This window comes from Lolium perenne, chromosome 2 (genome assembly GCF_019359855.2).
Source record: "Lolium perenne isolate Kyuss_39 chromosome 2, Kyuss_2.0, whole genome shotgun sequence".
In the NCBI taxonomy this organism is placed as follows: Eukaryota; Viridiplantae; Streptophyta; class Magnoliopsida; order Poales; family Poaceae; genus Lolium; species Lolium perenne.
In genome coordinates this window covers 28,860,897-28,867,014 of record NC_067245.2, presented here as the reverse complement: position 1 = coordinate 28,867,014, position 6,118 = coordinate 28,860,897, and positions in this window count along the sequence as shown.

The window sequence follows — 6,118 nt, the reverse complement described above, 5'->3', positions numbered from 1 at the left end:
TGTAATCAACACAAATATCCTTAGACAAAGCATTGATGTTTTATCCCTAGTGGCAACAGCACATCCATAACCTTAGAACTTTCTGTCACTGTCCCAGATTCAATGGAAGCATGAACCCACTATCGAGCATAAATACTCCCTCTTGGAGTTACAAGTATCAACTTGGCCAGAGCCTCTACTAGCAACGGAGAGCATGCAAGATCATAAACAACACATATATGATAGATCGATAATCAACTTGACATAGTATTTCATATTCATCGGATCCCAACAAACACAACATGTAGCATTACAAATAGACGATCTTGATCATGATAGGCAGCTCACAAGATCTAAATATGATAGCACAAGAGGAGAAGACAACCATCTAGCTACTTCTATGGACCCATAGTCCAAGGATGAACTACTCACGCATCAATCCGGAGGCGGGCATGATGATGTAGAGTCCTCCGATGATGATTCCCCTCTCCGTCAGGGTGCCGGAGGCGATCTCCTGAATCCCCCGAGATGGGATTGGCGGCGACGGCGTCACAGTATGTTTTCTCGTATCGTGGCTCTCGGTACTAGGGTTTTCGCGATGGAGAGAATATAGTAAGTTTGTACGTGCAACGCACGTCAACTATTACAAATTAAAATAATAAAAATTTATCAACAAATAAATAAATATTGTTACCTGTTTTGAATTATATATTGAGCATGAATCCTAACCGTTGGACTGTAAAATCTAATGGCTGAGATAGTACCATAACTGTGAGATAAATGCCTGGTATTTAGTGATTTTTAAACTTATTTTCTAAGCAAGATGCATACATTAACACACACATCCCCAGTGATTTATGTTATCACATGCCTAAATATGATAATCTCTTGAATTTTCTTGTCAAAGGAAATGTGTATAAATATTAATTCCACCATTTCAAGATGAATTATATTTGGGACAGTTGAAAGTCAATTAAGTTTATCCGAGTATATAGAAAAACATATCAACGTCTAGAACGGTAATTTAGTTTTATTAGATTTGTTGTAAACTATATTTAGTACTATAGATTTGACATTACATATATTTACCTATTTTCTACTAATCCAGTCACATTCGATTTTGTTTTAACTTAGGACAAACATAATACTTTAATTGTCTTTTATTGGAGAAATTAAATTATAAGCATTTTAATTTTAAATATGATAAATGGATCCGCTCCACTTACTAAAAATGATAATTATGGGAATCATAACATTATACAAAAAAGATGACAACTATGAACAACTTACTCATTGTTTCCATACAAAAAATAATAATCCGTTTTGGAGGTTGCTCATCGATAGAAATTAAAGAACTGTTTAAACTTTGATTACTCAAATTTTATACATATAAACTATTTGTAAAAAATCTAAGGAAAAAATTGCTATCCAATATTGGTAAGAGCGATTTATAAAAATACAAGCTGATCCATGTAATTTAAAACGATTTTCTCATATTGTCTGTTTTGTATACTCAATTATTTCCGTAGCTTTGTCGTGGCTGCGTGCATTTTTGTCGTCGCTTGGTCAAACCAACGTTTTAGCTGGTCGTTAGTCCCGATCAGAAAAAAATATGAAGCTAGTCGCTAGCTACAGTAGTAATGCATGCAGGCTCTCTAATGTGAGAATGTGAGAGAGCTAGAAAATTTCAGAGAGCGCAACGACTGTATAAGATTATTCATATGGGTAAAAGCAGCACAAGAGTGAGTCATGGTACGAATCTTTGTCTCTCGCACCTTAAAAAAATCTACCCGGTGGAACCTACAGACAACATATTACGGTCTGTACTTTCTCATTCTAGCCACGGTCTGTACTTTCTCATTCTAGCCACGATCATCTCTTCAGCTGCACATGTCTCCTGCAACATGGGCCACATGGTGCATGCACAAATCTTTTAGTCAGAAAAAAACACGCGATGGTTCCAGACAGATCTCGAACAGCTCTGATTCACTGTTCATAGCGAATCCAGCTGCCATCAGCCGTTAGATTTAACAGTTCAACGGTTAGGATTCATGCTCTAAGCACAATTCAAAACTCGTACACTATATAGGAAGGAGTATAGAAATAGGCGAAGGGGCAGAGTCGGGAGGCGGCCGAGGGGCCCACCCCACAGGCCGGCGCGCCCCCCCTCCAGGCCGCGCCGCCTTGTGGTGTGGGGCCACCTTGGCCCCTCTCCGTCTCTCCTTCGGTGTTCTGAAAAGCTCCGTGAAAAATAAGACCGTGGGCTTTTGTTTCGTCCAATTCCGAGAATATTTCCTGTGTAAGATTTATGAAACCAAAAACAGCAGAAAACAGGAACTGGCGCTTCGGCATCTTGTTAATAGGTTAGTGCCGGAAAATGCATCAAAATGATGTAAAGTGTATATAAAACATGTGAGTATTATCATAAAACTAGCATGAAACATAAGAAATTATAGATACGTTTGAGACGTATCATCTGCCAGTCCTATAGGCCCCACGGTAGCCGTTTGTAGGTTAGTCGCACTAGTTGGTCCCATGATGCACTTGGTAAGCTCCTCTTTGTATACTCCTATGCTCCTCTTCGCTTCCCAAAGATATCCCCGTGGTTTCTTTCCCTGATTAATTTGGACTCTAGAAGGTTCCTAAAACGCGAATATATGAAAAGGAGGATTTCCTACCTTCCTGAATTAAATAACAAAATACTTGGATGTTGTGAAAAATCTCATAAATTAATTAAAATACATTGAAGGAAACATAATAATCATGGGAAATAATGGGGTAATTGATATAATAAAATTCAAAATGCAGAGATTCGCTTAGACTGATTAACAACCACGGCTTAATTTATGCTCATCCTTGAGCATGTACATGATAAAAGATGACATCTAAAGTTTGTTATCATAACTTACTAAGTAATGCACATAATCCAATCTACTTTATTCATGGTCATGTTCTAGTGAAGATAAAAGAGCACCAGGAGATTTTCTTAATAAATATTAAAACGTTCTCAGCATGGTGCAGGACTAGGCTAATTTTTTTCAAATAATACATTTATTTATTAAATTTCAGAACTAATACACGATATATTTTGAAAATTTGCAAAAATAATACGGCCTTGGCTTGGCCCAAACCTACATGCACTTATCGTCCTGGCCGAAGCCGACATGCCTAATCGGCACGGCCTAGTAAATTACTCATAGATGCATCATCAACAAAGCAAAATTTCGTGTATGTGAAACAGTGAAAAGTGACACATAAAGTAAAGGAACAGGTCATATATATTGGTCCAGAATATATTTTTAGAGACTTTCATCTCTTGAATCTTTAGAAAGAAGGCAGATAGCACTGGTAGAAAAACAGGCTTCCGGTGAGCCCCATAAGTCGCGAAGCTGTAGGAACCGCGACTAATGGGACCTTTAGTCGCGGTTCGGGAGGCGAACCGCGACCAAAGGCCTGGGCCCAGGGCGCTCGGTGGCCAGCCGGTGCACGTGGGGGGCTTTAGTCGCGGTTGGCCCGGCCAACCGCGACTAAAGGTGCCCGAAGGCCTTTAGTCGCGGTTGGCAGCCAACCGGGACTAAAGCCCCTCCCCTATATATACCCATCCAGCAGCCAACACTTAGCCATTTGGAGCCATTCTCTTCACAAACTTCACAAGTGGGTGTTAGGTTTGCTTTTGGTTCCTCTTATGCACATAAGGTGTTTGATAAAATGCCCCAAGAGCATGAAACAAACATGATATGAAGTGTTGGAGCCACACTTGAGCTTTCTCATTTATTTTTTCCTCCTCGATTGCGGTTAGCAACTTGAACCTTTGATGTGTCGTTGATAAAATATGCATGTGTGTGTAGTTCATTGTTTAATTTATATTGTTTGTAGCTAGTTAGTTTAACAAATGCATGATGGTTAATTATATATTTTATATTATAATAATGCAGATGAATCGACAATGGATGTACGGTAACCGACTCTCCGGCGAGTTCAGTACGGGTTTGAAAGATTTTCTCGTAGTGGCTAATGCGAACAAGCAGGGGGGTTTTGTCATCTGTCCATGTGTTAACTGTAAGAATCAGAAGGGTTACTCTTCCTCAAGAGATGTTCACATGCACCTGCTTCGGCACGGTTTCATGTCAAGCTATAATTGTTGGACCAAGCATGGAGAAAGAGGGGTTATAATGGAACAAGATGAAGAAGGGGATAATTTCATCGATGAAAGCTATCTTGCTCATTTCGGTGATACTTTCATGGAGGATGCTGAAGGTGAAGGGGAAGGTGAAGAAGAGGCACGTGATGATCCCGTTGATGATCTTGGTCGGACCATTGCTGATGCACGGAGACGCTGCGAAACTGAAAAAGAGAGGGAGAATTTGGATCGCATGTTAGAGGATCACAGAAGGCGCTGTACTCCGGATGCGATGATGGTCTGAAAAAGCTGGGCTGCACACCGGATTTGCTGAAATGGAAGGCACGAGCGGTGTAGGTGACTCGGCATTTGAAAACTTGCTGAAAATGTTGAAGAATATGTTTCCAAAGAATAACGAGTTGCCCGCCGATGCGTACGAAGCAAAGAAGGTTGTCTGCCCTCTAGGTTTAGAGGTTACGAAGATACATGCATGCATCAACGATCGCATCCTCTACCGCGGTGAATACGAGAATTTGAATGAATGCCCGGTATGCACCGCATTGCGTTATAAGATCAGAGGCGATGACCCTGGTGACGATGTTGAGGGCCAGAAACCCAGGAAGAGGGTTCCCGCCAAGGTGATGTGGTATGCTCCTATAATACCACGGTTGAAACGTCTGTTCAGGAACAAAGAGCATGCCAAGTTGTTGCGATGGCACAAAGAGGACCGTAAGTCGGACGGGGAGTTGAGACACCCCGCAGATGGAACGCAATGGAGAAAGATCGACAGAGAGTTCAAAGATTTTGCAGCTGACGCAAGGAACATAAGATTTGGTCTAAGTACGGATGGCATGAATCCTTTTGGCGAGCGAGCTCCAGCCATAGTACTGCCCGTGACTCTATGCATCTACAACCTTCCTCCTTGGTTGTGCATGAAGCGGAAGTTCATTATGATGCCGGTGCTCATCCAAGGTCCGAAGCAACCCGGCAACGACATCGATGTGTACCTAAGGCCATTAGTTGATGAACTTTTACAGCTGTGGGGCAGACCTGGTGTCCGTGTGTGGGATGAGCACAAAGAAGAGGAATTTGACCTACGAGCGTTGCTTTTCGTAACCATCAACGATTGGCCTGCTCTTAGTAACCTTTCGGAATTTGTCAAATAAGGGATACAATGCATGCACGCACCGCTTACATGAGACTGAAAGTGTACATTTGCCAAATTGTAAGAAGAACGTGTACCTTGGGCATCGTCGATTTCTTCCGAAAGGTCATCCAAAGAAGAAAGAAAGGCAAGCATTACAACGGCAAGGCAGATCACCGGCCGAAGCCTGGAACACACCAGTGCTGAGGTATTTGATATGGTCAAGGATTTGAAAGTCATCTTTGGAAAGGGTCTGGCGGACAATCGATTCGAAGGGAGCCGACGGGCACGTAGCCATGTGCAAGAAGAAATCTATATTCGGGAGCTAGAATATTGGAAAGTCCTAGAAGTCCGCTCTGCAATCGACGTGATGCACGTTACGAAGAATATTTGCGTGAACATCCTAAGCTTCTTGGGCGTGTATGGGAAGTCAAATGATACAAAGGAAGCACGGCAGGACCAGCAAAGTTTGAAAGAACCTGATGACCGGCATCCGGAACGGTTTCAAGGTCGTGCCGCCTACGCTCGACCAAAGAAGAGAAGGTCATCTTTTTGAATGCCCTGAGCGGTATGAAGGTCCCGTCAGATTCTCGTCCAATATAAAGGGAATAATAAACATGGCGGAGAAAAAGTTCCAAAACCTGAAGTCTCACGACTGCCACGTGATTATGACGCAATTGCTTCCGATTGCTTTGAGGGCTCTGCTAGGAAAATGTTCGAGTAGCCATTGTGAAGCTATGTGCATTCCTCAATGCAATCTCTCGGAAGGTAATCAATCCAAGTTCTACCACGGTTACAGAACGATGTGATCCAATGTCTTGTCAGTTTCGAGTTGGTGTTCCCGCCATCCTTCTTCAATATTATGACGCACCTCC